The sequence below is a fragment of the Tupaia chinensis genome, unplaced genomic scaffold, assembly GCF_000334495.1.
Source record: "Tupaia chinensis unplaced genomic scaffold, TupChi_1.0 Scaffold000332_1, whole genome shotgun sequence".
NCBI lineage: Eukaryota > Metazoa > Chordata > Mammalia > Scandentia > Tupaiidae > Tupaia > Tupaia belangeri.
In genome coordinates, this window is record NW_006159826.1 from 3,493,898 (window position 1) to 3,521,490 (window position 27,593).

Here is a 27,593-nt window from a genome sequence, read left to right on the forward strand (position 1 = left end):
TGTCCTCTAGGGAACGACTCACCACCAACGAAACTACTAACAAATGGGCCAAGGTCTTGAACAGACATTTCTCCAAAGAAGATACATAAACGAGCACAGGAAAAGATGCTTAGCAACACAAATTGTTAGGAAAATACAAACCAAAACCATGGTGAGACATCACCTCACACCCATTTGGATGGCTGCTATCGGAAACAGAAACTGACGAGGGTAGGTGAGGCGCTGGAGATTGGAGACTAGTCATTGCATTCTTAGTGGGATGTTGAAGCCACTGTGGAAAACACCATGGCAGGTCCAAAAGATTAAAAATAGAATTATCATATGATCCACTAATTCCATCCTCTCTGAGCATGTGCCCCAAAGAAATGAAAGCAGGGACTTGAACTGACAGTGTACAGTCATTCACTGGGTAGGATTGTTCACAGCAGGTAATCTGCGGAAACAACAGACCGTTCATGGACAGATGAATGAATAAACCAATGTGGCAAAGCCACACGATGGACTGTCAGTCAGCCTTGAAGATGAGGGAAATTCTGGCATCTGCTATGACATGGGTGGACCTTGAGGACATCAGGAAAAGTGAAATAAGCCAGTCACACAAGGACAACCCTGTATGAGCCACTCATATGAAGTCCTTCGAGCAGTCGAAATCAGGGAGATGGAAAGTAAAACAGGGGCTGGTGATGGAGGGGCAAGGAGCCAGTGTTTAGTGGGTGCAGAGGCTTCCTGTGGGAAGACAGAAAGTTCTAGAGAAGGATGTTGGTGAAGAACAACAATGTGAATGTACCTAGTGCTACCAAAGCACACACTTAAAGTGGTTAACATTATACATGCCGTGTTATTTGTATCTTAAGACAACTAACATTTTCTAAAAATTATAAAAAATTAATGTATGATAAATGTTCAGCTTTTCCCATTGCCTCATAGAATTCTTTCAACGCACAGACCTCTGTGTACACAGAGAAAGCCCTGGGCAGGCGGCTCGCCCACGTGGCTCTGGGGGTTGGGGGTAGAGTTAGCTGGAAGGCTGTGTTTCTAGAGTGTCCGCCCACCTCCTGTAGACACTGGATGATGGAGAGACACTCCTGAGTGAAGCGTAAAGGACAGATGTGTATAAGGTGCAGTTTGTGCCCCTCCGCGGAGAGAGAACTTTGGGGTCTCGTAGCCAGAGAGCAGCGGAATTTGGAGAGAATAATGCCCCTTCCCACAGGCCTTTCATGACCAAATAGTTCCGTCTACAAAGAAAGATGGTTTCCAGGGATTACTCATCCTGGCCCAGCTCCACTGGCCCTCCACAGGGGACATGAATGGAGGCCACAAGCTGTCTCCCTACATCGTAGTTACATAAGCACAAACCTCACGAAATTTCAAAATCTGTGTTAAAGACAGTAAGGCAGTGTGCACTGACGCTCAGCCACAGATGGCAGCTGTGGTCAACCAAGGCGTCCCTGGTTTGCGAGCCGTCTCATCACTGGCGGGACTTATGTGGGCACTGGCACCCCCCAGGCAGCCAAGGCCCCCACAGACATTCTGCAGGTGGATGACGGCGCAGTCCCTCAGTTCCAAGCAGGTGTCCTGAGCCCAGCACTAAGGGAACCTCAGTTAGTGCCTGAGAAGGCTTCCCAGGGAAGGCTTCCGAACACACGCGCTCCCAGGGGCTAGTGCAAGTCACACACAGTATCAATGAACACGTGTCTCTGGAGATGAGTTACGGGCTATAAAATCAATAGGGAAAAAAAAAAACAAAAAAACCTCTTCAAAGAACAGAAGAATCCTAAAATGTTCAAAATCCTTTCTTTTCGCTTTGTTAATTTCCTAGTGGACACGTGCCCTGCCTGGAGAGAGACTGGAGCGGGGGGTCAGATTCCATTTCTCTTCTTGGGATTCTGGGCACATGCACGTGTGCCCAGCATATTTCTCAAGCTGTTGATTCTGGACTTGAATCGTGCAGTCAGCCATGTGGGGTCCAGCCACCTTAACTACAGGCTGTGGGCAGGCCCTCCAAATACTGTCTTAAAATGTCAGAATTCCTCCCACCCTCACTTTCTGCTCTATCATTCTTTTCTCCATAAATAGAAGCAAAAACATAAAGTGTCCTCTATGTCTAAAAATCCCTAATTTTACCTAGCATAGTTAGAGCTTTAATGGTTTCGCCTATTTTCCTTTTGAAAGCTTTTTTGTGGGGTGGGGGTAGGTGGGTGGGATTTTTATATGATTGTTTTTCTGTAATTGGTCTCTAGACTCCAAAGGAGGTGCTAAAACCTTCTGAACTAAAAAAAAAAAAAAAAAGCTTCTTGCCGGAGAATTTGTAAATTATAGCTTATAGCTGTTCTCTCTAAAAATGCCTTGTAACTCTCATTTTCTAGAAAGGGAAGTACGTTTTCATTTTTTAAACCTAGAATTCATAAAATAGCTACTATGTTAACAGCATTTCATTGGATTATATAAAATATACAAGAACACAATTATTTCCATTAAATATAGTTATTAAAGTATGTCTTCAGAGGATTTTCGATATTGGAAAAATGGTCACCACATGTCGAACAAAGCCAGGGGAATGTAAGCGGCATCTACAAATCGCAGTGCCCTGGGATATAACCCGTTCACGCTAACTCACTTACAGTTCATGGAGTGCATGCCGTGTGCCAGGTGGGCAGAGGAAACGTAGCATGGTTTATCTCATTTGTTCTTTTCAACATTTCGATAAGGGAGACACTCTCCCCATCAAACAGATGAGAGAGCTGAGCCCAGGAAAATCAGAGCACCTGGTCCTCGGCACTCTTGCTTAATATAAGCAGAACCTGAACCCCCACTGTAAGATTGGGAGGTGTGGTTCCTGGACCCACAGCATCCGTGTCCTCTGGAAACACAGACTCAGAGATCTGGTCCCACCTCAAACCATTTTGTTTTCTTTTTTTAAAGTTTGATTATTTATTTCTTCCATGAGAGAGAGAGAGAAAGAGAGAGAGAGGCAGCCATTCCCAGCAAGGTCTTCATATCGGCACACCCCTGCCATGCGGCAGCTTCAGCCAGCCAGAATCACTGGCATGCGGGCATGCCGCCATCTGCAGAGACCTCGGGGTGCCAACCCAGGGCCCTTACCTGTGACTTTGGCACTGTGGAGGGTCATGTCATTGCTGTGCCCCCCACAGCTGGCCCCCACCACAAACCTTCTGAAGCAGAAACTGACTTTTCCCAGCTCACTGGGCAGTTGGCATGCACATTCAACTGAGAGACGGCTCTCAACCTCGCTCTGAAGAGCTCTGAGGAACCAAAGCATGGAGAGGAGCGTCAGCTGGTCAGCACCATTAACCAGGGCCCGGCAAGCGATTTAGTTTTCTTACTTACACTTCTCTGTAGTTCCCAAATGCCTTCCATGTGCATGTATTTTACCTGTAATAAGGGACATATGGAAGTGGGTGTTCCAGCTTCACCTGTTCTACCATAGAACATGGACCGACAACATCGTACACTGCAAAACCGTAAGCTAGAACCAACCTCGCCAGCACCAAACTCCAGATGTGTGAAGCTCCAGCCCAGCTCTGGCGTAACAGGAAAGGGTAAGTTAAACTGGGGACAAAGCCATCTGGCAGGTGTCATCAACCTCGGTTGTTTCCAGAGGGATGGTTTCCACCCAGGGCAGCCTGCTGGCCCAGTGGAAGCCCTGCATGGAGCCAGATAGGACAGGGAGCCAGGATCAGGACAGGCTCACCTGGGCCAGACTTTCCCAACCCCACTTCAGGAGGCTGAAGCCTGGGGTGACAAGGAGAAGACTGTAGGGGACAAGCTAGTGAGTGGTTGGAGGGTGGAATAGCGTGCACCCATCAAAGGAGGGCGCTGCATTCTTGGGAGATGACGGCAGTGCCGTGTCATCATGGGAAGCGTGTCCATCTGTAGGCGTGGTGCCCACATGCCTCCCCACCACATGGGACACCCACCATCACACTACATGAGAATGGTTAGTGATGAAAGGCTGAGCGAAACCCAGTCCCCTCACAGGCAGCCCTGCCCAGCTTCTCTGCAGACATTCCAAAGGCATGAGGCAGCTCTAGAAGATACTGGTCTCTGGAAAGCTTTCTATCGGCCCATGGTGGGGGTTGCCAACTTCTTTCCGATCTCCTCCACTGAGAGCAACCTCTCCACACTAAGCCACTTGTCAGTTCCTAGCCTCCAGCTGGCTTTTCTCTGTCCCTGAAGAGGAGCTCTGCAAGCAGCGATCTCCAGGGGTAGCAGTCAGTGGTGCCGGCTACCCAGGCCCAGGCCCACCTGCTCCCCTCCACATGGCATTGAGGGAGGGGCTGTGGGCTCTCTGTGCACAGTGGACTCGCCACGACAAAGACACCCAGCCCGAGCTCAGCCAGTGAACTTCTCAGGAATATTTTGGTTTATATTTGAGATTCCATCTCTTCAGCAGTAAGACCTTCAGTTTCTGTTGTTTTTTTTTTTCTTAAGAATTGTTTATTCAATTTTATCATTATTTCTATTTTTTTAAATTTTCTATAGGGTATGTGTGCTCACCAGAGATAGAGAGGGAGAAAAGGGAGAGAGAGAGAATGAGAAAGCAATTCATCAGGGTGTAGGACTCGAACTGCAGTCGACCATGTGAGAGTCTAGTGCCTTAACCACTATGCCACCTGCTGGCCCCAGCTTCTGTTGTTTTAAGCCACCAAGTTATAGTACTTTGTGGCAGCAGCCCTGGGAAACTAAGATAGTACTTAGGTAGGTGCTGATGTAGAAATCTGAATTAAGTTCTGAGCAGTGCCAAGGACAGTGTTGGCAGCCGGGACCGAGGCTTCATGAAGCAGCAGCTGCCATCATGCCAAGTGTACCGGAAGGCGGCCATGCTGGCAGAGGCTGTGCAGAAACCACACTGAGCCATCCATTCTTGAAGGAGCTGGGGGAGGGGCACCCTGAAGCCTGATCTCCACAATAGCCACCAAATAGCCAGATGGACATGAGGTCTCCGTTGGCAAAATAAATAAATAAACTTGTGGCCGTATCCACTCTGCCACTCAGCAGTGTTTGCATAACACTTTAATCCAGGAACTCTGACCCATTGCAAAGGAAGTCTCAGTGACGGTAACTGGGTACAGACAATGACATGTGGAACTGACAAGAGAGACATCCCAGACATGGAACGGGTAGTCTGAGTCATGCATGAATCCAGGGAGAATCTTTCTGATACAATAGAGGGCCAGTTGCTCCTCACCCTATTGTGGGAAAATCTTGTGTTCACCAAGCACAAAACGATTGCTAAAAGCAAGATACAAAGCTTAACACTACAGAGTGGAACAAAGATTTTCCACTGGCTTTTTTAACATCCTTGCCACTTGGGAGAAGAAATGGAAAGATCTCCTGTTCATTTCTCTCTTGCACAATGTCTTTATGGACTCCTCTGGGCTGTGCCTACTCCTGACCATGTGCCTATTCCTGCTACCACACAGGAGAAACCTAGGCCCAAGAGATGTTGGAGCAAAATCTATTTTCCCATAATGTGGTATAGAACTGGGGGAAAGGGCATCTCTGCTAACATGTAAACCTGGAATCTTAAACATTTTTTTTGGTCAGCAGACTCCATTCCCCTGGGGAGACAAAGAAGGATTGAAGCTTCTTAGTTCAAGAGACTGAGCTCAGGGCTGGCATCATCTCAGACTGTACCCAGGGAGCACCAGCCACACCCTCACCAACTCTGTGTAGAAGAGGGAAGGCGTCTGTAACCAAAGCTGGGGTTGGGACAGTAGCCAAGCACCCTCAGAGACAGCAGATTTGACCTCAAAGCTCAGCTTCGCATTGGCCACCTAAATTGGCTCAGACCAGACGCTGGGAGGCAACAAATCCATAGATCAACCTCAAGAGTTGGGTCTGAAGTAAAGAGGGCATGGAGGGCAAGGGCCGTCTGGAATAGATTACTTAATGCACAATTCAGGTTTCTCCCACCCACGGATTCTTTCATGTATAACCTTTGACCTTTAGGGCTTCTTGTTTCTGTGTGAGTGTTATATAGCCTCTGAAGTCAGGCTGCAGCAAGAGCCCAGAGCTGAACTGTCTACTGCAGGCATGCGTACACAGTCACAGATCTATGGGGCCACTGATTTCATGTACCATCGCCATCTAGTCTGCTGACACTTCACTGGTTCATTCACTGGGCAGAGCTGGAAAAAGCCCCTAACGGTAGGCTTCCTAGGTGATGAGGAAAGTCCATGCCTCCCAACCCCTAGGGGAAAGCAACCCACAGCTACATGATTGTTTTTAAAGTCCCAGGATGTGCACACCAGGTTCCTTTTTATGGTCCTTAGGGGCCAGTTATCTCACCAGATTGCTCTGCTTTCACTCTCCAATGTGTTGAAGAGTTTGAGGTCATTGTTTCTTTACACCCTGCCCCCAAACTTTCTGTATTAAACACAGCAACTAGCACAGTGCTGAACATGTCAGTTAAAATTTGATGGTACATCAAAATTTTTAATTTTTGTTCATCACAGAACACTATTAATGAACTGAAAAGGCAACCTAAAGAATGGGAGAAACTATTTTCAAGTCAAATATCTGACAAAGGATTGATATCCAGAATGTAGAAAGAAATCCTACAACTCAGTAACAATAAGAAAATAACATCCCAGTCTAAAAATGGGCAAAGAACTTGAATGGGCATTTTTGTGAGGAAAAAAAAGACCAAGAAATACATGAAAAGACATTGACATAACTAGCCTTTAAAGAAATGCATGTTGAAACTACAATGAGACAACTACTTCATACCCATTATGATGATAATACACACACACACATATATATATCATATACTATATACACACATACATACACACATATATATATCATATACTATACACACACATACACACATATATATATCATATACTATATACACATACACATACACACATATATATCATATACTATATACACACACATACACACATATATATCATATACTATATACACACACACATACACACACACACATATATATATATCATATACTATATACACACACATACACACATATATATATATCATATACTACACACACATACATATATATATCATATACTATATACACACACATACATACATATATATATATCATATACTATATGCACACACACACATATATATATCATATACTATATACACATATACACACATATATATCATATACTATATACACACACATACACACACATATATATATATCATATACTACATACACACATATATATATATCATATACTATACACACACACATACACACATATATATCATATACTATATACACACATACACACATATATATATCATATACTATATACACACGCACATACACACATATAGGTATCATATACTATACACACACATACACACATATATATCATATACTATATACACACACATACACATATATATATCATATACTATACACACACATACACACATATATATAATATACTATATACACACATACACACATATATATATATCATATACTATATACACACACACACATACACACATATATATATATCATATGCTATATACACACATACACATATATATCATATACTATACACACACATACACACATATATATATCATATACTATATACACACATACATACACACATATATATATCATATACTATACACACACATACACACATATATATATCATATACTATACACACACACACACACACATATAGATATCGTATACTATACACACACGGTGTTGAGGATGTGGTGAAACTGGAAAACTTGCTCACTATTGGTGGGAATGTAAATGGTTCAGCTACTATTCCTTAAAAACTAGAAACAGTATGACCGTATGATCTAGTGACTCCACTTCTGTATGTATAATCAAAAGAGGCAAAGGCAGGAATTCAGACATTTGCACACCCACGTTCATAGCAGCATTACTCGTAATAGCCAATAGGTGGAAGCAACTCAAGTGTCCAGCGGTAACCAAAATGTGATAGCTACGTGCATGGAACATTATTCAGTCTTAGGGAAGGAGGACATGTTGACACACACTACAACATAGATAAGTTTTGAGGACATTCTACTAAATAAACCAGTCACAGAAGAACAAATATATATGATTCCTGTTATAGGAGGTGCCTAGAGTAGTCAAAGTCATAGAGACTAAAAGCAAAGTTGCCGTTGCCAGGGGCTGGAAGGAGGGTGATATGGGGAGTCAGTGCTTAATGGCTGCGTGCAGAATTTTAGTTTGGGGAAGACGAAACAGTTCTACAACTGGATGGTGGTGAGGTGATGATACCAAAACAACATGAATGCACTTAATACCACTGCACTATACACTTAAAAAGTGGTTAAAATGGTAAATTTTATGTCATGCGTATTTACCAGGTTTTTTTAAATTATTATTAAAAAAATCTTAGTGGGCCGTGTTAAACTCAAGTAACCATTGTAAAAGTAGTTTGCTTAGGACCACTAAGCAAAGAAGTGTAATTGCTGCATTTATGGCTTCTGTTTCCTTCGTTCTTTGCTGGGTTCGTTGGCTGTGGCCTTTAATGAGATCGCTCCCATTTATTTGTTCCATGAACCAATTACCAGTTTCCAGGAGAAAAAGAAACTTGGCTGTTGTGATCTAGCCCGAGAGGGCCGAGGGGCTTCCATCATCGAAAGTCACACCTGGCACCCTTGACAGGTCTGTGCACTGGCCTGCTTGGATGACTCTGGGTCATGACAGCCCCAGACCCCACAAATCTGACAGAGCACTGAAGCGCCCAGGAGTCCGAACATTAACCTGTGAGCCATGTGGACCAAGTTCCTCTTGTTTTCAAAGTGCAAAAACGTTGGGTCTGAGTCTAAGCACACACTGGGTAGAGAAATGGACTGATTTTTCAATCAAAACCTGAGTTTTCCTGTCCCAGGGTGGTCCCCTATCATCCATGCCCTGATCTCGTTTGTCAAGGTTTGCCTCTAAACGCCCTTCAAAGACCATTTATGGGAGTAGTTTAAGGCTGCGGAGACTGTCCTTTCAAGAGACAGACACATTTAAAACCTCTGTTATTGCGTCTAACTGATGTGGTCACATGGCTAGGCCCAGAGAGGGTGGGATTTGTCTGGCTGAACGTTAAATATGACAGAGATAAAACTCACTGTAAACAAAAGGGATTAAGAGCCAAAAGCTGGGGTGGAGGTGGGATCAAATGACACTGGTTGTCAGAGAATAACGGCTGCTTGGAGAGGTTTTTAAAAAATGGTTTAGCAGAGCCCCAGTGCTGGTCTCATATGTTATTCTCATAAGATCAGCAATCATGTACTTAATGGAACAATAAAACTACAACAAAGGGCACAGGCAACAGTGTCTGCACTTCCAAAGCCAGAGAGAGCCAACGCCTAGGGTCAGCTCGACCATCGCCTGTCGGTGTTGCAGACATTCCACCAGCTGTGTGCTACTTCGCAACAGGAAAGGCCACAGGGAAGATCTGCAGCATCCCTATCATTGCTGCAGCTGGCTCTCAAGCACCTGAGGGTGTTCTCCTGCAAGGAAAACTTCAGGAAGAGAGTCCTTCTCATCTGATTTTCTCAGCAAGCAGCTTTATCTGTCACGTATGGGTGTACCCAAAGAACACTCTTCAGCACAAGACTTTGTTTTTGTTTAGTTGTTGTTGTTTGTTTGTTTGTTTGTTTTTAGAGATTATTGCTATAGGGAACATACACTCACTGGAGAGACAGAGAGAGAGACAGTGAGACAGAAAGCAAGAACTCACTCCACCCCCCAGGGGGGATGGCTACTCTACAATCCCTTCTCCCTTCTCCATTGTCTTCTCAGGATTTTGAATATGCACACACATGCACCCAGTGTGAATTTTTGGGCATGCATGCAAATGTACCCAGCATGAGTTTTAAGCCGTCAGGTTCGGGACTCGAACCACAGTTGACTGTATGGGAGTCCAGCAATGTAGCTATTATGCCATCTGCTGGTCCCTGAGGCTTTTTTATGGTACCCTCGGGAGGCAGTGAGTACAGAGAAAGACCCATGCAAGGGCTAAACTTTGTGAGGCAGGTATCTTTCAGGTCACTGGAAAAGTCATGGTGCATTTTTGCACAGAAAAATCTGTCTTGACTTTTCTAAAGGCCCAATAGATCCTCTGTTCCTAGACAAAGGCTCAGTCCAGGCCTGAGAATTCTCCAGCAAGTGGAGTAGGAAATCTGCCTTCTCTTCTCTTCCTTTAGAATATAAGTTCAAAAAAAAAAAAAAAAAAAAAACACCCAACAAGTTTCAACGTTTTAAAAACAAAAATTAAAAAAAAAAAAAAAAAAAAAAAAGCCCAGAAAGTCTGAACAGTTTAGAAATAAGCTTTTCAAATAAGAGAGAGAAAGCATAAGAAGCAAGCATAATCCCACCACCCAGAAAACGCCTCCACGTCATCTGCAGGGACGTGCAAGCGCCCTCCTCCCTGGGTGTCAGTGTGGTCTCTGGGGGGCTTCACAGGGCCGCAGTGCAGTCAACCTCAGGACCTGTCCTACCAGACAGTGGGAGGGTGCAAGAGGACAGGTGGAATTGGCATGGGTGGTTCTGAGAGCAGAGACATGACCCTGGAGGTGGGAACAGACATCTTCTTGAGGATTTCTGAGACTGGAAAGAAATTCAGGACCGTACAGGTGACCATTGAGACATGGGGAGTGTCTTGGGGCGCCTGCACAAAGTCTGGGACAAGCCGGTGGACTGCCCACCATCGAGTTTCCCGCACAGTCACCCCCACATGCACATACTTGCTTGGGCTTCGGTTTCTTACCATAGTTCACACAGCTGCTACCTCGTAACCACAGACGCCAAGACAATGGCCACGTGCCTCCTGACCATTCAGTGGCATAGGAAGTGCTCTGCGAAAATCATGTCCTGTGTGTGGTTATGATTTGAGTAAGTACAAACATGCCCTCGTTCACTGCTGGCTCAGGTCTCCAGGACTTCGGGGGACTGCCGTCTAGCTGGCACAGTAACGTGGGCTGTTCAGGACCCATAGCCCAGTGTTTCAGTCTCTGACTACAGCTTCTGCAATACTTAGGCCAGGTACTAGCCATCTAGAATTGAGCTATTTGGTCAACGCGATTGACTATTGCCAGAGCCAGCCCAGAACTCATTAGTCTGTCTCCATACATGACCCACAGCCAGCCACTTCTCCATGGATCTCCAATCCATGGCTCCTCTCTCCAGGGAATGAAGAGTTTAGGGCACCCCACCAGAGTATGCAGAGCTTTTACCAGTGCACTGACCCCTCACTCTCCCACTCAGAAGAGACGTCATCCTTGATAAAACTGGCCCCTCTGTATTCTGAATCCCATCCCATCCCATCACTCCTGGTGGGAACTGCAAAAGCCACCCCCATCACCACTACCAATATGCCTTCAAACACAAACTTCACACTAGCAATTTATCTTTTAATTAAAATTCAGATTTAGGGACCAGCATGTGGCTGGACTCCATGTAGTCCACCGCGGTTTGAGTCCCGGACCTGGTGGCTTAAACCCACGCTGGGCGTGTGTGCATATGTGCCCAAGATCCCGAGAGGAGAATGGAAGAGAAGGGATTGCAGCATGGCCATGCCCCCTGGGGGGTGGGGGGTGATTTCTCACTTTCTGTCTCTCTGTCTCTCTCTTTCTGGCAAGCGCAGGCACCCTATAGCAAAAACCTCTCAAAAAGAAAAGAAAAGAAAAACAGAAAATTCAGATTTAAAAATATTACTATAAAAGTAATACAAGGACATGCTAAAAATATTTTACACAATACGGAAAGATGTTAAGTGTATAGTAAAAATATCTTTCCTCCCAACTCCTCTCCTCCCCAGCCCAATTTTTATAGACGACCCCTGTTAAGAGTTTCTGGTTTGAGTTATTCCGGGACTGTCACTACAGCATTAAACAATGTGCCTGGCGTCTGTTTCCAAGCCCTTCACCCACGTGTAGCGCACATGGACCCTTCCATCTCTCTTCTGAAAGCCGAAAGGCGTGGTGCAGCACAGCTGCTCCTCCACCTCGCCTGGCGTTCGCTTTGTGACATCATCTCCAGTGTTTCTCTCATTCATCCTCCACGGTCGGAAATGATACACTTCAGGTAGGCGTGCTCAGCCTTGACCGGTCACCTGAATGGCATATAAAGAATTTCTAAAATACAAAGGGAAGATCCTCCCCTCCTCACACCAACTAGGTATCCCTGGCATCTGTAAGGAAGCTTTTACCTTACAGAGGCCGTTCTGATGAGCATAATTCTCTGTTGAGAATTATGGAAAGAGACTTTTTCATTCAAAGTCAGGAGATCAATGTGAAGAGATTATGAGGGTAAGTAAAATTAGTATGAAGAGCTAATTAAGGTAAGAAAAATAAGAAGGGAGCCAGCAGGTAGCATGGTGGTTAAGGCGCTGGACACCCACATAGCTGATTAAGGTTCCAGTCCCAGACCTGGCAGCTTGCTTTCCTCTCTCTCTCTCTCTCTCTCTCTCTCTCTCTCAATCTCTCTCTCTCTCGTGAGTCCAGGTGTTGTCTTATCACAAATTAAACTAATAATAATAAATAAAATTAAATAAATAATTCTTTTTAAGAAAAGAAAAATAAGAAGAAACCAATAAAAAAACCCAGGAGACTTTTTAAATTAGATCTTTTATTATAATGTTTAACCAGCATAACAACACAACTCAACAGTGTGGCTTTTCAGTATGTGTAATGATCAAATCAGGGTAATAAACATACCCATCTTCTTAAACATGTATTGTTGTTTTGTGCTGTGAACATTCAAATCCCTCTCTCAGCTATTTTGGAATGCACACTGAATTGTCACCAACTATAGTTATTCTACTAGCTACAGGTGTACAGATCTCATTCCAAGTTCCATCTTCCTGTTTCCTCTTCTTTCAGCTTCTGCCATTCACCATTCCTCTTTCTACTTCCCTGCAATTGAATTTTTTGCTTCTACTTATGAATGAGAATGTGCAATATTTTCTTGCAGCACCTAGCTTACTTCACTTGGCTCTAAGTTCCACTAGACTCACTTATGTTGCCACAAATTATACAGGGTTTTGTTTTTTTATGGCTGAATAATATTGCATTTTGTATATGTAGCACATCTTCTTTATCCATTCCTTCATTGACGGACACAGGTTGACTCCATCTTGGCTCTTGTGAGTAGTGCTGCAGTAAACATGAGAGAGCAGAAATCTCTTCAACATATGATTTTCTTTCCTTTTGACATACACCAAGTAGATCACAAGGCAATTTTATTTTCAGTTTTTGAGAAACCACCATATTGTTTTCTCTTTTTTAAATCTTGTTTTTAATGATTTATTTACATTCAAGGATTGTACATCTCTGTAGGATACAATGTTTTTCAAATCAAGGTTATTACCATATACATTGTTTTCAACAGAGAACTTTATCATCTTTTATCTGATAAGAGTCCTTTCCCTGAGGCCCTCCCCCCACCCTCTACCATACACTCCTGTCCCACACAGTTTCTGGTATTTATATTTGTCCTCCCTATGATTATAACTTTGGATCTTTCTATTTCTGCTGTAAAGCAGAGATTTAATGCTAAGCAAAGTAAGCCAGACTGTGAAAGACAAGCACCGTATATCTCCACTCAACATATTGTTTTCTATAATGATTGTACTATTTAATATTCCCACTAACAATGCACAAGTGTTTCCCTTTCCCTGAATTCTTGTTAGCACAAGTTATTCTTTGTTTTGTTTCGTGTTGTTTTGTTTTTATAATAGTCATTCTAATTGAGGTGAAGTGGCACTTTTGAGTGGTTTTGATTTGCATTTCCTTGATGATTAGTGAAGTTCAGCATTTTTTTCTTTTTTTTTTTTGGACATTTGTATGTAGTTTTAGAGAACTTTTTTCAGATCGAATGCTCATTTTTAGTCATGTTTTGTACTGATAAGGCAAACACCTTCCTTCTATATTCTAGTTACTAATCCCTTGTTGGATATGTAACTTGAAAATATTTTCCTCCGTTATATAGGTTGTCTCTTCATTCTGTTGATTTTCTTTGCTGTGTAGAAGATGTTTAGTTTGTTATCATCACGTTTCTCTATTTTTGCTTTGGTTGCCCAAGCTTTTGAGGTCTTATGTAAAAAAAATCCTTGCCTAGACATATGTCCTGAAACAACTCTCCCAAGTTTTCTTGAAGTAATTTCATGGTTTGAAGGCTTATCTTTAAGTCTCTAGCTTTTCAGTTATTTTTTTTTCCTGTATATAGTGGGAGATATGGACCTGCTTTCTTTCTTCCACATATGGTTATATAAATTACCCAGAACCATTTATTGAAGACACGGTCCCTTCTTCAATGAATGTTCTTAGTACCTTTGCCAAAAATCAGTTGGGCCCTCTTTTGTGGGTTCTGCATTCTGCTCCAGTTACCTATGTGTCTTTTTGTGCCAGTGTTGTGCTTTATTTATTAAATTTTTTAGCTGTTTGCCATAGGGAGTGTGCACTCACTGCAAAGAGATAGAGATAAATAGGAGGGAAAATGAGAAAGCATTCCCCTAGGAAGGATAGCCAGATCACAATCCCCTCTCCTTCATTCTCCTCTTGGGATTCTGGGCACACATGTACAAGCACTGGTAAGATTTTCAAGCTGTCAAGTCTGGAACTCATGCGGTGGTGGGCCAAGTGGGAATCCAGCACCTTAACAACCATGCCACCTGCTGACCCCACTATACTGTTTTGATTGCTATAGCTTTGCAGTATATTTTGAAGTCACGTGGTGTGACTTCAGCTTTGTCACCTTTTTTTTCCGTCTTTTTAATTTACTAGAGGGTGTTTTCCTGAGCAAGACAGAGAAGGAGGGAAAGTGAGAAAGGACCTCCTGTTGGGCATGGTCACACTTTAATCCCTTCTCTTCCATTTCTTCTTCCAGAATTTTGACCATGCATGCACATGTATCAGTGTGCTTTTCAAGTTGCTGGGTCCAGGGCTGGTACCACATAGTCAGCCAGGCACCTTAACCATCATGTCACTATCTGTCCCATCTGTGTTTTAGAAACAGACTTACTATTGGATCGTCAGGAAAACCATGACGTATTTTTTGCATAGAAAAGCATAGTGAAGTATGTTATGACTTTCCCAATGACCTAATATAGAACCAGTCAATTTCACTGCTCAGAATCACCCAAGAGAAATAAAAACAAGTCTCACAAAAGCCTATATGTAAATGCATACAACGGCTTTATTTACACTTGCCAGAAAATGAAAACAAACCAAATGTCCCACAACTGGGGAATGGATAAACAAATTGGGATATATCAATGTAATACTACTCAATAGTAAAAAGGAATGAACTATTGCAAAAAAATGAATGAATCTTAAAAGCCATATGCTAAATGAAAGGAGTCAGACTCAAAAGGTTACGTAGTACTGTATGGTTCATTCATATGATATTCTGGAAAAGGCAAACCTCTGGGAACAGAAAGCAAATTGGTGGTTGTCAGAGGCTGGGATGAGGAGAGAGGCCGACTACAACTTTCTGGAGTGGATGCACATTTTCTGCACATTTGATTGTGTTGGCAGTTACTCAGCTGTACGTGTTTGTCCAAACTCATCCAACTGTACAACTGTAAAGGTGAATTTTACTACATGGAAGTTATATTATAATGAGCTTTACAAAAATATAATGAAGAGCCTCTATAATTCATAAATATAAGAGAATTAGACAAAGGTTGACGCTATAAAGCAACTATGGCCAAAAATTTAGAGTAAAAAAGTTTAAAGAAATACATGTTTAATACTGTACTAGTCTCATTCAAGTCTTAGTCATTGTAATATCTCACTACAACTAACTTTTCTAGTTTTGTATAACATACCAACATTTTTAAAGGTTTACTTCTAAGTTATTTTAATTTTTGTGATTATAGAGATTTTTTATTTTATACTATAGTACAGGTGTTGCATTTATAGATATGTTTTGTATATTACCGCTATATATTGGGTTGCCAGAAAAGTCGTGACATATTTTTCTATACAAAAATCCATTAGGACTTTTCCAATGACCCGATGCAATTAACTTATAACTAGATTTTTCCTGATAAACAATGTTATACAAATAATGTTAATGATTTCCGTCTGACTTCTTATATTTATCCAACACATTTTATACATTTTATTGAGGTTTCGAAATTTTTCAGAGCAAGGTTTGTTGTTTCTCATATAGTTGACATGTAGTTGTGTACCTGATTTTATAGAGGAAGTATTTTTCTATTTAAAATTTACCGTAAACTTTAGAATAATTATATTTTCAACTGTAACAGAAAGTCTTTTGTCACTAATTAGGATAATCATATGGCTTTTCTCCTTCACTATTAAATTTGATGAATTATAATAATAATTTGTTCTTATTGCTGAGTCTTCCGCATTTGTTGCCTATATTTCTTTTTCTTAGTGTTTTCAAATAATTTAAAAGATGATATGTCAGAATTTTGTTTTTTTAGTCCTCTGTTTTAGGTTTTGTTATCAGAACTAAACTTGTAATATCACTTTTCTCACTCCTAAACGTCACTTTTATTTTTTCTCTGAAGTTGTATTCCAATCATAGTTCAAGGTTAAGTACCAGGGCAGTGGTGATTGAAGTAGCTGGATCCCACAATGCTAACTGCATGGTTTGAGTCCTGAACTCAGTGTCTTGAAAAACACACTGGAGGGGGGACCAGCAGTTAGCATAATGGTTATGTCGCTGGATTTCCATGTAGTCGATCGCGGTTTGCGTCTCGGACCCGGTGGCTTAAAACTCAGGCCTGGCGCGTGTGCATGCATGCCCAAGATCCCAAGAGGAGAATGGAGGAGAAGGGATTGCGGCATGGCCATCCCCCCTGGGGGGTGATTTCTCGCTTTCTGTCTCTCTGTCTGTCTGGTGAGCACATGCACCCTATAGCAAAAACCTCTCCAAAAAAAAAAAAAAAATACACATACACACTGGGTATGTGTGCGTGCATGCCCAAAATCCCTAGAAGAAAATTGAAGAGAAAGGATTGCAGCATGGCCATTCTCCTTGGGGCTGTCTTCTCTCTTTCTCTCTTTCTCTCCATCTCTCTCTCTCCACTGAGTGCATGTACACTATAGCAAAATTAAAAAAAAAAAGTTATGTACCTTTTCCTACTTCATAGTTAATGCACATTCATTCAAGAAAAAAAAAATGAAGTGCCAATAAACAAAAAACGTACAATAAAAATCACTGCCCCCTTTGCCTTATTGACATGATGGTACTCACTTAAAATAGACATAGCGTACTTTTCTGCCCTCTCTCCTTCCCTCCCTTTCTTCCAACGCTTCCTGTTCCTCTTTTCTGGAAAATTCAGTGTAATACCCATCAGATGAGGTCAAGGCAGGTGAAGTCCTTGCCAGGCAGATGTGTGGGAAAGGGCAGCCATAACGCGGCAGCAGAACCACCCAGCTGGCATCACAGCTGGAGCCAGGAGAGGAATCAATCCATGGGGTAATGCAAGTATCCAGGCATAGCGTCAAAAGACCGACTACATACAGGAGATAAAACAAGCAGATGTACTGATGAGAGTAGAGCAATGAAATTTTTAAAGTAGGAAAGAAGTTCTGGTGAACCTTATAGTATCAGATTCTGGTATCATTGTGAACTCAAAAGAGTGGTGAGGATGTGACGACAGGCTGAGACGGCAGGTAGGAAGGGCTTCTACGAACCAAATGCGGAGCAACCTGAGCACCAGAACAAGTAACAGTGCGATGAATTATAACCCACTGAATAAAACAGAAACCAATCGACTGTAAATAAGGAGAAAAGATGGCCAACTTAAAAGTAGAGACAAGCTCAGAAATAGCAATAATAACGTTGAATGTTAACTTCCAGGACTTAAAAGGAAAAATCAGACCATAGTAAAACTGCGAATTCAACCGAAGAGAGATTAATTACATAAGACTGAACTGGTGAAATTGAATTTTATGACTTTTGACTAAAACATTTCTGATTTTCTTCTATGCTTTATTTTCCAGATTTAAGGATTTTGCTTTCTTTTGAGCTGTTGATAGCTGTTGATTTTCAGCAATTTGTTACAATTTTTTTCTTTGTTTGTTTTTAAATTGAAACATGAATTTTTCTCCCCTCTTGACCACTTTAATATTGGAAAAGACTTGTGAGTATTCATATTTTGTGTCAGAATGGTTATTTTTATAAGTTCTATAATACCTGCTGCCTTGCATCAGAAATTGGAAATATTCGTTATTGCCAAGGCTTTGACTGGAATCTCATATCTGAAGACATGACCAGAAAGCTATGGAACTAAGGTAGATCTCAAGAAATCCAACCGAAGCTCTTGGAAAGATGGCCTGGTACCATAATCAGTTTTGCCTGGCAGAGAGGACTAGAGAGGCCAGATGAAAGAATTTGTACTGTAAAATAACCTGGACGTTTTCATCCCAGCGTTGTAATCAGAAGAGATTGAGAAAGAACAGCCACAATCAGAGGATTACCTTGAGGAAGACTTGGAAGGAAAAAAAAGAGACTGATCTTGCTGGCAGATGGTAAACTGCAGAATACTTTGTAGGCAGAGCTGAGTTGGGAAGGTTCATGTGCGAATTGTGTGCTGGGTGTTTGCTTTTTCATGGTTTGAATAGTTGACATGTAAATATTTTCTCAAAAATACTTAAAACCATACTGTCTTTGTTTTTATAAATTGTCAAAATTATAACAAATATTTTGAAAGTTATCTTTAAAATTCAGTTTTTTTGAAATTTTGCAAGTTGTTTATCTATTAACTGTCAAGAACTATGGAATACAAGCAAAAAATTTTGATATGTAAAGTAAATGTTACTGGGGAAAATATTTTAAAAATAAATAAAATTAAAAATAATAAAAAAGAAACTGATAAAACTCTTTCTTAGTTTTGAAAGACAACTAACAAGTGTGGGAAAACTTATGAAAATTAGTAAATCACCATTTTTGTCAACTACCACACTAATAATTAAATTATCCAAAAGAAATAATTGGGTGGTAGAACTAGTAGATAAAATTTTGAAGAAGCATATATCTCTATATAAAATACTAATTACAAAGGGAGAAAAAGTGTCTTAAAAATAAAAGGCATGGGAACCAGCAGTTAGCGTAATGACTATGTCGCTGAACTCCCACGTAGTCGACCGCTGTTCGCGTCCTGGACCCAGTGGCTTAAAACTCACGCCAGGCGCGTGTGTGTGTGTGCCCAAGATCCCGAGAGGAGAATGGAGGAGAAGGGATTGCGGCGTGACCATCCCCCCTGGGGGGGTGATTTCTCGCTTTCTGTCTCTATGTCTCTCTCTGTCTGTCTGGCGAGCGCACACGCCCTATAGCAAAAAAATAAAATAAAATAAAACCTCTCCAAAAAATAAATAAATAAAAGGCATTAGACACCACTTTTTGTGATCAATGTTAACATCATCAATAATGAGATGAAACAAAATCATTTGGCACCCAATGGAATGCAATGAAGATAATGAAACATTGTGTCTATGGAATTCTTACCTAATACGAATCTGATCATTAAGAAACAACAAACAAATGCAAACAAGGGACATGTCACCTCACACTTATCCTGCAGTCTCCAAAAACCAAGTTCAGGAAAGTCAAGGAAAGAGTAGGAATTGTCCCAGAATGGAGACTGAGAGAGACAGGACAACTAAATGCAACCTATGATCCTGAGTTGACTCTTTTCTGTCTAAGGGACATTGCTGGGACAACTGGTAAAACTAGAAAGGAGTCTAGGAATCCAAGAATAATAATGTATCAACTTTAATTTCCTAGCTTCAATGGTCGTGCTGTCATTGTGTAGAAGAATAACCTTGTTTTCAGGAAACACACTGAAGTATTTATAGGCAATTGGGCACAAGGCTGCATCACCTTTTCAAATGGTTCAGGGAAAAGTTCCTTGTGCTATTCTTGCAACTTTTCTGGTTGTTTAAAATGATTTCAAGATAAAAGAATATGTGTAAATTATTGTAAAGATTCAACAATGCAATATGTGTTTAGGAAAAAAAAACTCAAAATCCATATATCTTTTGACCCAGAAATGCCACTATAAAAGATATATCCTGAGGATATAATCACAAATGTCTGCAAAGATTTAGCTCTAAACTGTTCATCCAGAGTTATTTATAGGGGAAAAAAGAGAGAGAGAACCAACCTAAACATACTATAATAGGATTTGAGGGCATAAATTATGGTATAACCATGAAATGAAATACTAATACAGCTATTAAGGAAGATGTTTGAGAAAATATTTAATGACTTGGAAAACGTTTATGATATATTATTGAGTGGAGAAAGCAGGTTTTAAAATATTAGAGTCAGTTCATCCCATTATTAAAATAGCAGAAAAAGTGTGTGTGTGTGTGTGTGTGTGTGTGTGTGGTGTTGTGTGGCGTAGGGACCAAGTGAATTGAACCCTACCATACAGAAGCCCAGAGTCCTGAGCAGGTGATGTGTGGTGGAGATGTCCAAAGCTATGTATTTGACCAGACTCCTTTTGTTTTCAGGGCTCTGAGTCCAGTGTGGAGAACTCGCCTTAATTATTTGCTGTTAGTGCTCTTTCATTTGCTTTCACTTCAATTTATCTATTCAATATATTTATATTATGATTTTTTACTATAGGTCTCAGTAAATTATCTCTTATCATTTTCAAATGCTATGCATAGTGTTATAAATCAATATTCAACAACAAGAATTAGACCTTCTTAAAGGAGGTCCAGGGGGCCTTGGGGAAGGTTTGAAGGAAGGAGATGGTATCTAGGACATATCTTTAGTCTATTTGGGTACCACGTTCAGGCCAAGAGGTCCTGCAAAGCCATTGAAATCTGATTCACATGGTGATCTACTCCTCCCTAATTTGCCCTCCCCCGCTGCCAACCAAAGCATATTTGTCTTGATTTGAAAGATCTCTAAACCTGTGCTAACCTGGAAAGGTTTGGATGAAAGTATGAAAAGGCCTGGGAATCACAGACAAGGATGTGAGTCCCATGTGCCAGGTGGTCATCAGGAAGAGGCTGCTGATTCGTAGTCAGCTCAGGGATGGGCCAGCTGGGCAGAGGTGGTCACAAACTGGGCAGTAATACTAAAGCATCTCCAAAGTACAAGGAGAGGCAACACTTGGCTTAGTTGCCCTTCTCACAAAGATGTCTACCAAGGCTGGATCGAAGAACTCCCACAAACCATTTGGGATTAGGGCTGCTGTGCTACAGGGATATGCCCCAGTGACCTCCCACTGCCGTCTAACAATGCCAATCTCAAGGGGCTATCGGGAAGATTAACAGGGAAGATGTGCGTGCAGTACTTAGGATAGCTCCAGGAATACAGAGTGCCCATAACATTGGGTCGTCAGAAAAGTCATGATGTATTTTTCTATGCAAACATGCCTCGTGACTTTTCCAATGACCAATAGTTGCTGGTTGTTGGCATCACCAACAGCCAAGAAGACAAGAGTCTGGTCAGCTGCAGGACTCCTGTTTCGCTGAGTGGGAAATGCGGGCCAGAACCTCGTCCCTGAGGCACTCTCCTTCCCCTGTCTAGGTAGTGTTCGGAGGACGAAAGGGCACCTTGGTGTCAGGGATTAAGAACTTGCTGTACCTATTTAATTTATTCCTCTCACTTGACTAATGGAGACTGCAAAGATATATAAGAGGATTTTTTCCCCTTTATTAATTATTGTTTCTGGAACAGGAACTGTGGTAGGCAGAATTTTTGCCCCATGACCTCTGCTTCCTCATGTTATTCCTATAAATATGTTACAATACATGGCAAAGGACTTTGCTGATATAATTAAGGGGAATAATCAGTTAACTTCAAAAGAGGGAGATTATCCTCTATTATCTGGGTGGGCCTACGTCTAATCCCCTGTGCCCTCGTAAGCAGAGACCTATCTCTGGTGGTGGTAGAAGAGGGAATCAGAGAGTCAAAGCACAAGAAGAATTTGACATACCAGTGTTGGCGGGAGGGGAAAGAGGGGTCAGCATGAAGGAAACAAATCTTAGTCCTTCAACCACAGAAACCAGACCCAGCCAATAGCCAGTAAGAGGAGGCCATACCTTGGCTGTAGTCTAACGAGTTGGACTGGTCTTCTGACCTACAGAGCTGTACAGATGAACCAGCATTGGTTCAGGCTTCTATGCGTTTGGTAATTTATCATGGCAGCAACAGGAAACAAATGCAGTCAGTCCCTATAGTGGGGAATCATTCTCTACTCTGACACACAGTGAGGACTATGACGTACACAACAATTGAAAAAAATCTCAGGCTAAAACCACTCTTACAGCTCGATATAAGCATAGTCTAACAAACTATGGGTCGAAGAACTGGAACGAGCATTTCTGCCTCATGGTCCAGACTGTAAGAGCCAGGCCATTAATCCAAGCTCGGAAGCAGCCATGCCCAGAGAGGTGAGTAAGGCGGCTCAGCATCACACCGGAAGCCAGAGGACGGGTGGCCAGGGCTGGCAGAGCTCCTCGCAGACCATGCTGCAGTTCCTCCCACGGCGTGGCTGTGTGCAAGCAGTTAGACAGAGATCACTGCTCCATTTAATCAGTCTGGATTAATCACCACGCACAGCCTCACCCCCACCCCCAGCACAGAATCTCCCCCGAATAGAGGCCTCCCTTTTCAAACAGAGAAGGCCCAGCCCAGGCAATGTCTGAATGCTTCGACGTATATACACACGTGGGCTCAGTTCCAGGGAAACGAGAACCCTTGATTTTGATGATGGAGATGTCAAATATTAGTGGTTACAACATATGTGCATTTTTAAAAAGGAAAAGATTACACCGGACATTTGACCTTAAAGCCTGACCCTCCTGAGAGGAACAGTAGGGTGAAACATGCATGCTATTTACTCGCCAGTGCACTGGAGGGCAGAGGACTTGAGTCATTGCCGGCAAACACTTGACAGAGCCTCACTGACTAACCCAGGCCCCCTCTCCCGCCTGATGGACAGATGTCATCAGTGTGGACTTCCACAGAGTTTGTATTTTGCCCCTCGTGATTTATTCATCAAAACACAAGGGCCTCCACCCCGCGCTCAGAGGTGGGAAAGAGCCTACCCGCTGTCTTCAGGGACCCTTATCAGTGGTGCATCTCTGTCGGGGGCTCCAAGAAAGAAAGTGACCCAGGTGACACCTGAGGAGCATTGTGGGGAATTAGTGGGAGGGAGGAGTGAGGCTCTCTGGAGAAGAGCTGGGCTGCAGCTGTCAGTCCCTGACACTACCCGCCCCAGACACTGCTCCAGGCTGAGCGTGGAAACTGCTTTGGGAGGAAGCTCAGCCCAAGGGGAAATGAGGCCAGTAGGGATAGAACAGCCCTGGGACTGGGGGTCTCCGGAGGGAAAGGACCTCCCCGCGGTGACATTGCTCTTACTTAATAGGCTCAGAAATCAGGAAGTTGGGGAACAGGAGGGATGGACATGTGCCACTGCTTTCTGGAATGCTCACTGTTACAGAATGTCTCTTCCCCAGAGTTAGGGAGGCAGTGCCCAACAGACCCAAGAGCCACACAGAGTATAAGAGCAGGGTAAGGAGCCCCTAAATCCACACCCCCTCTGCAAAGGTGGGCCTGCATCCGCCCCCAGAGCCCAGCGGTGTGGGACAGGGCCAGGGCCGGCTTCCACAGCAGGTGGGTCTGTCATTTACTCACTGTCCAGTCATTCACCCCCTGCAGCGAGGTCTTTGAGCAGAGTTTGATTTGCAGGGTCTTAAACATGTCTGCTCAGAGAGTGCAGGCAAGTAAGAGAAGTGGCGAAGCACATCCTGTAGAAGACGGTGGAGGAAAGGGGCCTTGACTAGGGCCAGCAGATGGCGTAGCAGTTATGTCGCTGGATTCCCACATGATCAACTGCGGTTCAAGTCCTGGACTATCCTGTGGCTTGAAACTCACACCGGGTGCATGTGCATGCGTGTCTAGAAAGGAGGAAAAGTGATTGTGATGGGGCCATCCCCCATGGGGGGGTGGGGATTTCTCACTTTCCCTCTCATTGTCTCTGTCTCTCTCTCCGGCAAGCACACTTGCCCTAAGGCAAAAACCTCTTAAAGAAAGAAAAGAAAAGAAAAGAAAAGAAAAGAAAAGAAAAGAAAAGAAAAGAAAAGAAAAGAAAAGAAAATAAAGAAGAGAAGAGAAGAGAAGAGAAGAGAAAAAAGAAAAGAAAAGAAAAGAAAAGAAAAGAAAAGAAAAGAAAAGAAAAGAAAAGAAAAGAAAAGAGAAAAGAAAAGCAAAGCAAAGAAAAGGGAAGAAAAGAAATGGGCCTTGACTCTCGATTAACTAGGGAGACAGGGTTCCCTCTGTCAGTCAGAGCTCCAGCTGACTGATCAAGTGGGACAACCACGTGATTTTGAGCATCAAAATTTTCAGGGGAAAAAAAAAAAGCCCAAATGCAGATTTCTTTTTTGTGAAATCAAGCAAACGTTAAACATTGACAATTAGTTCCAGCCAAACAGCCCAGACCAAACCTCTCTGCCAGTTGGGTTCAGCCTACAGAAGGCCAGTTTGCAGCCCTGCCCCAGGTTCGAGGCTACATGTCCTGGCTGCACCTGCAGGACAAGGGCCCAGTCCCCTTCACTCCTAGTCTGACATCCCAGGGTCCCAAGGGAAGCCTCGGACTTCGGTCCCTGAGCACTTCTCTGTGACTTCTGACTCGGAGTGTGGAAACAGTGGGGGATGGCCTGGAGGAAATACGAAGGAAATTCAGGTGACTGATCGCAGAGGGGAAAATGTCTCCACGTAATCAAGGAGAATCTTGCCCAAAGAAAAAATCCACCATGCCCCGAAGTTTCCCGGGGCAGAGGCCGCTCTGGCATTCACCCGTTGCTGTGGGACAGCCCAGCAGCCTGGCCCCTCTGGTCCCCTCTGTTTCTCCATACCCTCCGACGGCCCTTCCCCCTCCAGACACCCTCCTCAGCTGGCACGTCTCTGGGCCCAGCACAGCGGCCTTGCTTCTCCTGTCCAGACAATGAGCGTCCCCAGCCCGCGTGGTCACTGCCTCTGTGGCAGCGCCAGCACTCGCAGTTTTACTTCTCAGTCCCAGTGGTGTTTTGAAAAACGAGGCCGTGTGCGTGAAATCCAGATTCCCCACACACCTGCTGGCATTCTTCCCAGGCAGCAATGCCCTGAACCCAGCAGCGGCTCCGGCTTTTCCCCAGCCCCGCCTGACCTGCACCCCAAATGCCATGTCTCAGGGCTCAGAGTGCCCCTGGGCTAGGCAGCCATCTCACTGTGCCTCGGACTTTTCAGGAAAGAGAACTCCAGACGCAGATCGTGTGTGTAGAATCGAGTAAACATTAAACACCGACAACTAGTTCCAGCCGGGTGACCCGAACCAAATCCAGTCTGGGGCAGGGTGATGTGGGTGAACCAGGGAGACCACAGCTGTGACAGGCGCTGTGCAGAACTCGGAGCACACAGCCGGGCGCCCCTTTACTCCCCATGTGGGCTCCGCATAGGACTCACAGCACACAGCAGGGGCGCCCCTTTACTCCCCGCATGGGCCCCGCCGGCATCTGTCATGGACCCCCACTTGGTGATTCGAGAGGCTGGGGCTCTAAGCAAGGCGTTCTCTTCGCACTTCACCAGCACTGCTCAGACAGCTCCCAAGACCGAGTCATGGAGGTGGAAACTGCTGCCTGGCTGACGTGCGGTGGCGAGCACTAGCCGCTCCTCGACGGTGGCCTCTGCTGCTCTGGGGCATGCCGCCTGGAGCTGGGCATCCCCCGTGGACAGCGCTGTGGCCGGAAGGCCTGTGTGCCCCCAGATGTACATGTTGAATCTCACCCCCACATGACGGTATTAGAAGGGGGGCCCTCGGAGGTTGCGAGGTCCTGAGGGCAGAGCCCTCATGAGTGGGTCGGTGCTCTTATAAAAGAGGCCTAGAGAGACGCCTCACCACTTCACCACGTGAGCCCAGGGAGAAGGCCCCATCAGAGCCCAGAGGCAGATCTCAGCAGATACCAAGTCCGCGGCACTTGGATCGTGGACTGCCAGCATCCAGAACCGTGAGAAATCAGTGTCTGCTGTTTGTATGTCCCCCAGAGCGGTATTCAAACCAAGACAGACATCTGGAAGGCACTTCAGACTGCCAGGGAGTCGGCCTCACCCACCCTCCAGCCCGCCCCTTCCTGGCTCCCTCAGAGCACATGGCTCCTCCATGACTGGGGCTGGCTCTCAACTTGCCATGATGTGCCACCCACAGCCTCTCCTGTGCCTCCGCCATCTGCCTGCTGCCCTCACCCCTGGTCCTACGGCAGCCCCCCCTTCCCCAGACCAGCCTGCAGCCTCCTGACTGGCCTTCCCTTTGCTCTGGGGGATGCTAACTGATGCCCAGCAACCCATGTGAGCACTGCACTTAGAAGGCCCACCTTCCTGAGGTAGGTCTGGCCTGACAGCCTCCAGAGGGTGCCCACTGCTTGCACGCTGCAGACCCGAGCCCTCGCCTGGTCTCCGCGCTCTCTGCAGCACCATTGCCCCTGGTCACACCATGCGGACTCAGGACCCTTGCACAAGCTTTTTCCTGACAGGTCCCAGTACCCTGAGATGGCCGTTTGAATGCCCCTTCCTCAGGAAGCCCTTCCTGTCCCTGGACTCCTTGCCAAGCACACCTTCCTTTCCTCGGAACTCTTCCCACAATTGTAACCAAACACCACCATGTGACATGGGGGTTGTTGGTCTTCCTGCTGGCCTGTGATGGCCACGTGGGCAGGGGCACACCTGCTGTTCTCCACGAAACCACCAGGGTCTGACTCAAGAAGGCTGTTCATGAACACTGGAGGAGCACAAGAATCAGTCACGTTGCAGAATCAAAGAGCGCTGAGCAGAGAAAAGCCCGTGGCTGTCCCCAGCCACGTACTAAGGAATGGTGCTGGTACGTGCTGGTGGTGGAAGTGCACTGTCCCTGTCCCACTGGCACCAGCACACTGTCTAGGCCACAGCCAGAGCCCTCCAGTGGGACAGTGTCCTTACTGAAGTGCTGGAGTCTGGGCGGTGGGAACAAGCTCCTTTCTGGGCTCTGAGGTGTCTGCCATCTTGCGAAGGCTGGCTGTTATTGTACCTTCCCCCGCCAGGAGCCTGGTCCTGTCTACCTCCAGACCATGTCCGGCCCCTGGCGGCTGCGCCTGAGCCCTGGCATGGCAGGTGGCTGGGGCGGGGGCTGCAGAGAGGCAGCCTCGGGGCTTCAGCCAGCAGGGCCACATCCAGAGCGGCTGCGTGGGGGGACCCTGCACTCAGCTAGTCTCTGGCTCTGCTCAAGCGCAACAGGAGAAAAGGCGTTTAACAACAGCCAGGGCCCATCAGAACGCTTTTTGCCTTAAGCTTCCGTGAGTGAAATATCTGGGGCTAAATAACCAGGACTCAGAGGAGGGGCGGCGGGGGCAGGGGAGATGCTTACCCCTGATCAACGACATCCTGGAATTGGACATAAACCAGCAACTAAAGGGGAAGTTTCGGGAGATTCTGAGGCCCTGCAGAATATTGGTCGTAAGAGGAAATGAAACTTAGGGAAATCGTTTAACACCGGTATTTCCTAATCATAACTTTTGGCTCCTTTGAACTACCCCATGGGCCGAAGTCATTGCATCATTCTGCAGTGAAGAAGGAA